Here is a 12,530-nt window from a genome sequence, read left to right as displayed (position 1 = left end):
CGCTATATGTGACACTTACCTCCGACTGGCTCCCCGTTGATTATCGCTGATTGCGCGAGAACGTCCTGGGCCGTTTCTCGTTGGCCGCTTCCTGCTGTGGCGACGAGCGACGCGTGGACGCGGGCGGGAGGACGTCAGGATCGCCTCGTCTGACAGGTAAGTAGCGACCCTCGACCCCTGCGATGTCGCTGGTGAGATCTGCCTGTGTGGCAGCTCACTAGCGACCACTTAGCGATGCACCAGCGATCCTGACCGGGTCATATCGTGGTCGGGATCGCTGGTGCATCGCTAAGTGTAACGGTACCCGAAGAGAAAAGTGAGTTAATAGGCAGAGGCTGTGTCTGATATTTACTAATGTATTGCACGGGTGGGCAATTAATTTTGTAAGTGGCTACATTAGGTACTGTGACTGTTGTGGAGGCCCAAACCAACAGGCCAAACTTAATTCTGCTTATTATTGTTTGTATGTTGACTAGTTATTACTACTAATACATGTTGTGATAGGGCCTTTTGTAACATGATGTCCACCCACAGCCCCCCATTCATAATGATGTTCCACACTCAGCCCCCTTACACATTATTATGACCCCACACAACCACCGACTCTGAATGATGTCCCCCCACACTGCCCCCATACACAATCCCAAAGTAGAATGATGTCCTCACCAACAGTGAGTGTTTTTGGTCATCGCCTACTCAGATAATTACTACAGTGAATGTGCTGCATATCTTTAGAATGTCCCCTTAATTGTGTCTCTTCACCTATTTGTGACGCGCGCTTTCTTTATTATACGCTGACGCTTGCACAGATAATCATCACAGCAAGTGAGCTGTATATCTTTGAGGGTTAATTGGTCACATGACTGCAAGCGTCCCCTTGATTGGTCTTTCTCATTTATTCGTGATGCGCGCTTTGTCTACTATACGCCGACGCCTGCGCAGTAGGCTACTGCAGGCGCCTGTGCAGTAGCAATATTGAGCTCTCTCTCACTTCCTGTATTCAGGATGTGTGCCTTTCTCCCGGACACCGACGCTTGCGCAGTTGGCATTCTGTGACGTCACATGCCGCTGCTGTGAGCGGTCAGCCATAGCTATGTATCAGTGACTAACCGCTGACTCTCGGGTATATTGGATGTTAACCCTGTCATGGTAAGCAGCGGCGCAGCTGCTCCCTATCTACTAATTATGCAACCATATATATTGACACAACTAATTGGCAATCTGTACCCCTGATGAAGCCACCAAGAGTGGCGACACGCGTCGGGTCTCTGGCTCTACCTGCCCCACTTCACTTCTCATTGGTTTTGTATTGTGCTGATTTGTATGTGTGCTTATCATTTGGGGTGGTTATGGAGATTTTCTCTATCCACTTAGACCCTCTCTAGCCCCTATTGGTCTGGCTGATCTGGTCCTTGATGTTCCCTATGCCTGATCTTGGGCTGGGGTACCTCTACGCATATATGAGGTCTATTTAGTGTGCATTTCTATCTTTTTTGTACACCTCATAGTGATCAGCATCTTCTTGGGTTTACATTATCCCTTGTACTGTTTTTTGTAATTTTTGGGTTGGAATTGCATCATTTTTTCATTGTATTTGTATATTATTGGTGTTTCTGACTCATATGCTTTATATTACCTATGTGTGGGCTTACTAATTCTCCTATTGAGAATCCTGTTTACATGGACCTAGGAATATAGGCATCATTCTCAGTGAGGGTGATAGTTGGTAGCAGGTGGGTTGCTCTATTATGAGCATTGTATTATTTGTGTATGTGTCACATTTGTGACCATTTTTAATGTTTTTAAGAATTTTTGCTGTTTGCTGTGTTTAATAAAATTTGTATTATATATGATATGTCCTATTCAGGGTGATCCCCTGCTCATAGCCTATTTCTTTCTCTCCTTTTTGTCTGAGCCACCGGTGGACACTGATGACAGTCTCAGACTCTGCCTCTACCTACACCTAAGCCTGGGCGCTTAACAGGCTAGGCTGCACAACACATGCTTACCAAGGCTAGGGTTTTCTTAATGAGCCATTCACCAGAGACATTCATACATGAATACAACACTCATTCCACATAGTCTGATAATGCAGTCTATACTAGCGCATGGCCAAGCAGCCATGCGACCCTTTTATACCAGCGTCCTTCCGGTACCTTTCTGATGATCCAATTCAAGCTGGAGAAGGACCTGAGCACGTGACCTCCGATCTCCAATGAGAGATCGTCCCACGGGCATGCTCAGTGGACCGAAAGGAGGACTTCGTCCCTAGAGTAGCTCGCTGCTGACCAGCATGCGTTGCTATAGCTGGACCAGAGGTGACAGCAGCAACCAAACCCACAGTGCTAGTCTGAGCAGGGCGCCGGGATCGATGAGTCTGCTGAGCAGCCTCCTCTGCGGTCGAAGAGGAATGGGAGACCGCCGAAGGCAAGGCTCGGGATTCCTGCTGTGCAGCGACAGGAACCCGACGCCTAACATTGTGTGTGTGTAGAGTAAAGCTGAAAAGTTTGTTTTGTTTTTGTCTTGTCATAATAAATTGTTATTAAAGGGATTGTATTTCTGGATGCTGCTGCAGTTTATTTTTTATTTTCTAAAGATTGTACATCGTTTTTTTTCCGTTCTCCATTGTAGAGTGATGGCAATAGACTAAAATAGACGTCAAACATTTCCTTTTACAGTAAAACTATGAATGCCTGCCGTTCCCTTGGTCTGACAAGATGCTGTGTGATTGACAGAAGTGTTTCTTCAGTTACAGATATGCAGTTGCAAAGGAAAATTGTGGTTAATTTATTTTAAAACCGATGGTTTCATTTCATTTTAGCAAAAGAAAGCTGAAAGTGGAAACTGCCACATGTTGAGGCCTCTATTTAGAGCTCATTTACTGTACAGCATATAAGGTTTGTTCTCAGGGTAGAATCGGTGGTGGGTGCTCTGCTCCATCATGACAAAGCGACTGTCAAATTATTACGAGTTGCTGCACAGCCTCACGGCCATTAGCAATAGGTAATCAGTCTACTCTCATTGCGCTATAATCCATTTGACAGCTACTGTAACAACCACTTTCTGACTATTAAGTGTGACACATGCCTATGGGTTTGTGCCCGAGGACTTAGCTGTTCACTGCCAATTAGTGACCTTTACAATGGTGCTTAAAAGTTGCTGAACCATTCTGAATTTTCCATACTTCTGCATAAATTTCACCTAAAACTAGATCAGATCTTCATATAAGTATTAAAAGTAAATAAAGTGAACCACATGAGTTCAAAATGTTAGATTTTTTTTTTTTTTGATGAAAATTATCCAATATCACATGTATGTGAGTGGCAGAAGTATGTAAACCTTTAGATTGGACCACTGAATTCTGAATTTTTTCAGTAAATTCTAAGTGAAAATATCAAGACATCTGTCCCATGAGCTGAATCCTAAGAGATTGTGCATCAAGCAGCAAGACGACCCAAAAGACTCAAGTTTCTCTGCAAAAGAATAATTAAAGGGAATCTGTCACCTATTTTTAGCCCTATAAGCTGCCGGCACCGCCATCAGGGGCTTATCTACAGCATTCTGTAATGCTGTAGATAAGCCCCCGATGTAACCTGAAAGATAAGAAAAATGAGTTAGATTTTACTCACCCGGGCGTCCGGTCCGGTCCAATGGGTGTCGAGGTCCGGTGCCTCCCATCTTCTCGCGATGCCGTCCTCCTTCTTACTTCTGCCGCGGCTCCGGCGCAGGCGTACTTTATCTGCCCTGTTGAGGGCAGAGCAAAGTACTGCAGTGCGCAGGCGCCGGACCTCTCTGACCTTTCTCGGCGCTTGCGCACTGCAATACTTTAGGGCCCCGTTACATTTAGCGATGCAGCAGTGATCCCGACCACGATATGACCTGGTCAGGATCGCTGGTGCATCGCTAAATGGTCGCTAGTGAGCTGCCAAACAGGCAGATCTCACTAGCGATGCAGCAGCGGTCAGCGGTCGTACTCACCTGCCAGATGCAGCGAGGGTGACCGTCTTCCGCCTGCGTCCATGGCTCGCTCGTTGCGCCAGCAGGAAGCCAACGACGAGAAATGGACCATCCCGTTCTCGCGCGATCATCGATAGCCAGCGGGGGAGCCGGTCGGAGGTGAGTATCAGAATGCTGTAGATAAGCCCCTGATGGCGGTGGCCACAGCTTATAGGGCTAAAAATAGGTGACAGGTTCCCTTTAAGGGAAAATAAAGAGATTTGGAATGGCAAAGTGCTGACTTTAATCATATAGAAATGTTGTAGAAGGACCTAAGGTGAGCCGCTCATAGGAGAAAGCCCACCAACATAACAGAATTGAAGCTGTTTTATAGGGAGTAATGGGCTAAAATTCCGCCAAGACCCAATGTTCAGAACTAATCAACAATTACCAGAAACATTTCGATACAGTTATTGCTGCACAAGTAGGTCACACAAGATACTGAAAGTAAAGTTTCACTTACTTTTGCTACTCAGAAATGTCATATTGGATCATTTTCCTCTGAAAAAAATTGTATTATTTATAACTCTTTTGTTTGATTTGTTTCCCTTTCCCTTATCTACTTTCCAAATGTGCAAATCAGATGTAATTTGAGGTCAAATATATGTTTGGAAAATTCTGAAGGTTTCACAAACGTTGAAGCATACTTGTAGTTCTCCAGACAATATAGACTATTGCTGTCATAGAAAATATGTAAACTTCTCGTTCTTCTGTTCCCCTTATTTTCAATTTTCATTGGCTACATATTGTAAAATTCTTAACAAATCCATTCTTTTAAAAATTGCTTATTCTGAGGTAGGCGATCACATGTTGTTTTCCCTTCACAATATTACTATTATTATTTTATTTATTGATTATTTTTTTTCAAAGCTAAATTGGGACAAGAGAGATTATAAAGCTTTCCAAAATAATAGTTTTATTGTTACAGTCTGAGATGTTGCCCTTGGCCATTTTCTTCCTTCACGGGCTGCTTGTTAAAAGCTGAATAACAATCTTTGGTATCACTTGGGAATTCATATGCGTTGATCAATCCACACATTTTCTCATATTGTAATTAAAAAAAAAAGTACTATTATGTCATGAAAAAGCAATGGTATCCCCTGATACCTGTGATGCATATTCCAAAATTATGCCTGTCTAGGTATATACATCTGCTGCATAGTATCCTTGTGGAATGTTGCAGTATACAGTGGGTACGGAAAGTATTCAGACCCCTTTAAATTTTTCACTCTTTGTTTCATTGCAGCCATTTTGTAAATTCAAAAAAGTTCATTTTTTTCTCTGATTAATGTACACTGAAATATCACATGGTCGTAGGTATTCAGACCCTTTGCTCAGTATTGAGTAGAAGCACCCTTTTGCGCTAGTACAGCCATAAGACCATACGGTAAAAAGGAGGTCTTGTGAGGACTGGAGATTACGGGTAGGGAGGTATCGGTAGATTACTATGGCGATATATTTGGGAGACCGATTATGGAAGGCTTTATAAGTCATTGCTAATAATTTAAACTTCATTCACTGGGGAATTGGAAACTAGTGAAGCAATTGGCAGAGGACTAGTGATGGTAGAGATGGAGTAATCGGGCAGCAGATTTACAGACCGGAGGTGCGTTCTGTGACGGACATGGTCGCCCATTCATTTGGTGAAATGTTCTCAAATGGCTGATAGCTGATCTCTTCAAACGTTGTCCTTGACGTGATCATCTGGTCTCTAGAGTAGCTTCCTTGAAAATGAAACAAAATAAAGTCACCGTTTTTGTGACGTTGCAGCGATATTGCTAGCGATATCGCTGCATGTGATACTTACCTCCGACCGGCTCCCCCGCTGGTTATCGCTGATCGCGCGAGAAGCTCCTGGACCATTCCTCGTCGGTCACTTCCTGCGGCGCTTCCTGCTGTGGAGACGAGCGACGCGTGGAGCCGGGTGGGAGGACGCAGGATCGCCGCGTCTGACAGGTAAGTAGCGATCCCCGTCCCCAGCGATGTCGCTGGTGAGATCTGCCTGTGTGGCAGCTCACTAGCGACCACTTAGCGATGTACCAGCGATCCTGAATGCGTCATATCACTAGTCGGGATCGCTGGTGCATCGCTAGGTGTAACGGTACCCTAAGGTTCAGATTTACTAGGTCATATACCTGTTTCATTTCAGTTCTTTAAAGAGGTATTTCAATCATATACTTTTATGGCATATTTAAAGGACAGACTATAAATATATAGAATAAGAAGGTCCAACCAATGGAACTCGCATATATGTTGAGAACAGGGCCCTAACTCTTGCAGCTGTCAGAGAGTAGTTGGTCGGAATCTGTATTCATTTGTGTGGATATTCTGACCCCCAATAGTGCGTGAGGGGGGCCTGGTCCTGAGACAGATGCAGGTCATATTGTTGGGATCCATAACTACTATATATTTATGGCACATAGGCCCTAATTAATCAAATCTTGTACATCAGAAAACTGGAGTAAGATGCTTTAAAAAGTAAAAAAATATTTATACAACGGAGTTACATGAAAAAAAATTCCGACATTTTGTTGTTTTCACGCCAGTGTCTCCCAGCTCTGCTAAAATAGGAGGGGATGGAGCGTGATGCCGCAGCTCGTATAATTTGTGACCAGCTGTGGAGTTTCTTACACCAAAAATCTTACTCCAGTCATCGCCTGGAGTAAGATTTGTGGAAAGGTGCACGGGAGCGCACATCATTGTCAGATGCTCCTGATTCTTTAAGTCTTTTGCACCTCTTAATGAATCAGGGGCATTTGACTCTAGCATGCCCCGTCATCAAGACTGGCGTGAAAATCAGCCTTGATGAATCAGGGCCATACTTTGGATATGCCATAAATATGGGAATACTGTTCTATCTAGCTTCTCAAGAAGAGAAAATTGTTAGGATCACAAACTTCACTAAAGCAAACTCACTTTTAGGAAAGAAAAGTCTGCAAATATTACAATATGTTTTCTGGAAAGTACTTAGAAATTATTAGTACACATTGTTTAAAGTATTGATTTTCCTTTTAAAACAAAGCAAAATATAAAAATGACTCCAGAGTGCGGGATTCTATTTTCCTGTCTATTAATAGTAGCCGAGCCTTTATCATAACCTAGAGCGACTGTTGCCAAGCAGTACTTGCTGTACTCCTCAGATAATGTCGGTTTCCCATGCCCTCTGTTGGATAAACCAGCTTTTCTCAAGTTTTAAAGCCATATGATTGTTCTATGAAGCCTCATTCTCTCGTGCAGACTGTGAGAACCAGGCATTGTACTTGCTTTTGGGTAGTGGAGGCTGTGACGTCAGCAGAGGTTCCTGCAATGATTCATCAGCTGTAATGTGAGCCTTGTCGGTTGCATTTCATATAAATAATGGAAAGTCACTCTCCATGGAGACACTGTGCACACACAACACCTTTTTCATCATCCCAATTATAAGTCACACCTGTTCTTCAGACCGTACTCAAATCCTATTAGGGAAAGGCAGGTCCTTGTAGTGTTAATCTTCTATGTATGAATCTGCGGTTGGAAAATACTAGCCCACATTCTTATGCGCAAATTAATAGGTGCTTTGGTACAATAGCAAAACCCACCGTCCAAATAGTATGAATAAACACACTCACAATTATATCAGTGGTTGTAAGATCACTATATATAGCAAAAATTATATAGACCGGGTTAATGAACGTGCCTTTGGGTTTATTATGTATAATTATATCATGTTGTAATTTTGCAAAGGTCTTTATTACTCGTTATAGATGTCCTCATAAGGCATACTTTACTCTTGGTGCTAGTGGGTTCCTCCCCAAACAAACCACATAAAATCAACATATTATAGTTGGATTTTGGTTCCAGTGACAAATCTGAATGTAGACTAGTGGAATTGCTTTCTTTTTTAAGTCAATGATTTTCAGCCTTTTTGCATATCCCAGTTGTTTGTGATCAGCATTATCTATTTATTTTAATCCAATTAAAAAGAATTGGTAATAGGTTTTTGATACCCCGTCTGAGAACAACATAAAGTAAAGGTAGAGACACTGATTCCAGCTATATGTCACTTACTGGGCTGCTTGCTGTAATTTTAATAAAATCTCTGTAATATCTGCTGCATGTCTACCAGTTCTCTGAATGCTGTGCTCTGTATAACCCTACCCACACCACTGATTATCAGATTTCTGTGTTCACAGTACATAGGCAGAAAGCGGCCAATCAGTGGTGAGGGCAGGGTTCTATAGGGCCCATGAATACAGAGGACAACATGGCAGCAGGTTTGGAACTCCTCTAATGATAATCTTCTGCTGGTGATACAGTTATCAAAATTACAGTAAGCGTTGCTATCAATTCACTGATTGGTATATGAGAGCGCTTATATAGGGTAACACACCTATTAGGCTTACCTGATTAAACCTGCAGAGTTTCAGACATGCCTGCGGGGAGGGGGGGATTTGGGGTTGGGACTGACTGTTATACTGAATAACCCCGTCTTCCTTTGAGTCTTTCAAGCTACACTTTCTGGATATTGTTATGTCCTTCTTTGTCTTTATATGCTATGTATGTTACTGATCTTGTTTTCAGACGGTTATAAATAAATATCTAAAAAAAAAAAAAAAATCACAGTAAGCAAAACAGTAAGTGGCACTTCGCTGGAATCAGGGTTTCTATCATAACATTATGGTGTTCTCAGATTAGGTGGTAATAACCTGATGACAGATCCACTTTAACCCCTTTCCGACATATGGCGTAATAATACGCCAATGTCGGACACCCTCCCTTTGATGTGGGCTCCAGCACTGAATCTACATATTTTTCAGCACATGTCAGCTGTTTTGAACAGCTGATATGTGCCTCTAAGAGTTGCCGGTGAAATCACGATCCACCCATGGCTATTAACCTGTTAAATACCGCTGTCAAACTCGGACAGCGGCATTTAACACACGCTACTGGCAATCGCGTTGAAAATCCTGCCCATCGGTGACCCCCATCACGTGATCGCAAGTTTCCGATGGGTTGGCATGACAACCAGATTTCTCCAGCAGAGCTCTATTGTTGTCATAGCCAGATTGCTATGAGCGCTTCCCGTGGTCGGTGCACATAGCAAGTCAGCAATTCTGCTACATACAGGCGATCTGATCATCGTCTGTATGTAGCAGAGCATCTCCCATATTTTTAAAAATATAAAAAATATATAAACTGTGTTCCAAATTATTATGCACAAAGAGTTTAGGAGTGATAAGGTTAGAATTTTTTTGTCATTAAAACTCATTGATGGTGATGTGTGTCAGGGCTCTTTATATCACTGAAAGCAATTGCAGATACCTGTGCAAATTAGTTTGGCAGGTGTGTCCAAATAAAGGCAAGACTACTTAAGAAGGCTGTTCCACATTATTAAGCAGCCTACATTTTTTGCAAAAATGGGAAAGAAAAAGGATGTGTCGGCTGCTGAGAAGCAACAAATTGTGGAGTATTTAGGTCAAGGCATGACTACAATCAACATTGCCAAGACACTTCATCGTGATCATCGCACAATCAAGAAGTATGTAGCGGATTCCCAGCACACACACGTGTGCGTGCTGATAAGGAAAAATTGAGGACTCTCTCCAACAGGCAATTGTGTCAGGTTAAAAGAGCAGCTGCAAAAATGCCTTGTCATAGCAGCAGACAAGTTTTTGAATCTGCTGGTGCCTCCAACGTCCCCCGAACAACAAGATGCAGGGTCCTTCAGAGGTTTGCAGCTGTGCATAATCCATCCTGTCGACCACCTCTATCCACTGCACACAAGCAGAAACGGCTCCAGTGGGCCAAACGATACATGAAGACTGACTTCCAAACTTTTGGTCACCGATGAGTGCCGTGCAACGCTCGATGGTCCAGATGGATGGAGTGGAGGATGGCTGGTTGATGGACACCCCATGAAAACACGGCTAAGGCGCCAACAAGGAGGAGGTGTAGTAATGTTTTGGGCTGGAATCATGGGGAGAGAGATTGTCGGCCCCTTTAGGATCCCTGAAGGGGTAAAGATGAACTCCATAATCTATGTGGAGTTTCTAAAACAGCACTTCCTGCCATGGTTCAAGAGGAAGAACCGAGCTTTCCGCAGCAAGATCATTTTCATGCATGATAATGCACCGTCTCATGCTGCAAATAGCACATCTGCATCTCTGACTGCTATGGGCATAAAAGAGGACAAACTTATGGTGGGCCACCATCTTCCCCTGACGTCAACCCCATTGAGAACCTCTGGAGCATCATCAAAAGGAGTGTCTATGATGGCGGGAGGCAGTTCACATCTAAGCAACAGCTCTGGGAGGGTATTCTGTCCACATGCAAAACAATTGAAGCACAAACCATCCAAATACTGACAAATTCAATGGACGAGAGAGTTCAGAAGCTTCTTTCCGACAAGGGGTCCTATGTGCAAATGTAACATCACCTAGAATAAAGTTTTGACTTGAAAACTGTTTGATTTCATGTTGTAATAAGCTGATAATGCTTATAATTTCACAATTGACCATTTTTTGTTCAAAATAAAAATAAAAAGTTTGAAAACTCTGCAGTGCATAATAATTTGGAACATGCATTTTGAGTGTTTCTTATTTTTAGGCTGTGTGCCCACGATGCGATTTTTAAGCGTTTTTGCCTTGATTTTCGGTGCGAAAACGCTGCGAAAACATTTAAAAATCTTGTACAGAACGCACCCCCCATGCATTCCTATGGCATTCCGCACATGCTGTGCTAATGCTGCACTTTTTTCCGTGGCGGAATTGCATCGCGGAAAAAAATCGCAGCATGCTCATTCTATTGTGCGGAATCGCAAAGAATTGCCGCGATTCCGCACCCATAGGAATGCATGAGAATCGCTTACTTCCCGCATGTGGCTATGCCCACCATGCGCGAAGTTAAGCGTCTCATGTGCGGTTGGTACCCACGGTGTGGAGGAGAAGAGACTGTCCTCCAGGCCCTGGGTACCATACCCCTGTAAAAAAAAGAATGAAAAATAAAAAATCGGGGTATATTTACCTTCCGACGTCCCGCGCTGCCTTCCCGGGCCACAGCGTTCCCAGTAATGCCTTGCGGCAAGGTCCTGTGATGATGTAGTCTCGCGTGACTCTAGCGGTCTCGTGAGATCGCTATAGCAACGCGAGACCAGCGTCATCACAGGTCTCGCAAGGCATCGCTGGGAACGGGAGCTTCGCTGAGACTGTGCGGGAAGTCGGAAGGTAAATATACCCCGATTTTTTTAATTTTTTAATTATTTTTTACATTCTTTCTTTTACTATTGATGCCGCATAGGCAGCCTTAATAGTGAAAACCTGGTCACACTTGTCAAACACTATGTTTGACGAGTGTGACCAACCTGTCAATCACTTTCCAAGCGATGCTTCAAATCGCTTGGAAAGTGCCTGAATATCACACGCGAAAATCACGGCAAAATCGCGAACATAATCGCAGTAAAATCACGCAGAAAAAAACGCGCAATTTCTGGGAAGGAGTCCGGTTTTCAGTGTCCGGATTTAAACGCAACGTGAGCACATAGCCTTAAAAATATACTGTTTTCATAGGCAGTTTGTTCAAAAACATTGCAATTATACTAGAATATTAGATGACTGGAAAATAACAATGACTTCAATTCATATAGGTAATTTAGAGAAAATATGAGGAAATATTTTTTGCATAATAATTTGGAACACAGTGTAAGAAGTTCATATCACCCCCCTTTTCACCCCATTCAAAATAAAACAATAAAAAAAAATCAAACATACACATATTTGGTATTGCCACTTTCAGAATCGCCCAATCTATCAAAATAAAAAAATAATTAACCTGATCGCTAAATGGCGTAACGAGAAAAAAAATTAAAACACCAGAATTACGTTTTTTCGGCACCGCAACATTGCATTAAAATAACGGGCGATCAAGAGATCGTATCTGCGCCAAAATGGTGCACAAAAAATAAGCCCTAACCCAACCAGAGATCACGAAAAATGGAGACGCTACGGGTATTGGAAAATGACGCAATTTTTTCCAACCACTTAGGTGAAAAAGAACCTAGACGGGTTTATGAACTCATAATAACCTGGAGAATCACAATGGCAGATCAGTTTTAGTATTTAGTGAACACAGTAAAAAAGCAATACAAAAGAAAAACAATTGTGGAATTGCACTTTTTATGTAATTTCACCGCACTTGGAATTTTTTTCCCATTTTACAGTACATGATACTTTAAAAACCAAAGGTGTAGTTCAAAAAGTATAACTTGTCCCACAAAAGCAAGCTCTCACATGGCCATATTGACCGAAAAATAAAAAAGTTATGGCTCTGGAAGAAGGGGGGCAAAAAACGAAAATACCTCCGGTCATGAAGGGGTTAAAAAATATGGTCCAGACACAGATCTCCCCGAGAATTTGCCTTCAGAATTTATTATAAATGAAAGGGAGTTTTACCAGTCTGAGACATGTAATGACTGACAGTCTCACATTGGTTATACCCCCTTTTATTTAAAATAATTTCTGAAGGAGGATTATCATTCAGATCAGTGTCTGGCCTGTATC

At 42.6% G+C, this 12,530-nt stretch overlaps 1 protein-coding gene across 3 annotated transcripts in view; it reads left to right on the top strand.

Annotated features, from left to right (window-relative positions):
* IFT81 (intraflagellar transport 81) overlaps nucleotides 1–12,530 on the top strand; it is a 282,490-nt gene that overhangs the window by 265,187 nt on the left and 4,773 nt on the right. The gene's annotated exons all lie outside the window — the stretch shown is intronic.

Source organism: Dendrobates tinctorius, unplaced genomic scaffold (assembly GCF_039654945.1).
Source record: "Dendrobates tinctorius isolate UK_male_01 unplaced genomic scaffold, ASM3965494v1 ptg000090l, whole genome shotgun sequence".
Lineage (NCBI taxonomy): Eukaryota > Metazoa > Chordata > Amphibia > Anura > Dendrobatidae > Dendrobates > Dendrobates tinctorius.
Note: the sequence above shows the minus strand (reverse complement) of the source record. Positions and strands in the feature narration are given on the sequence as shown.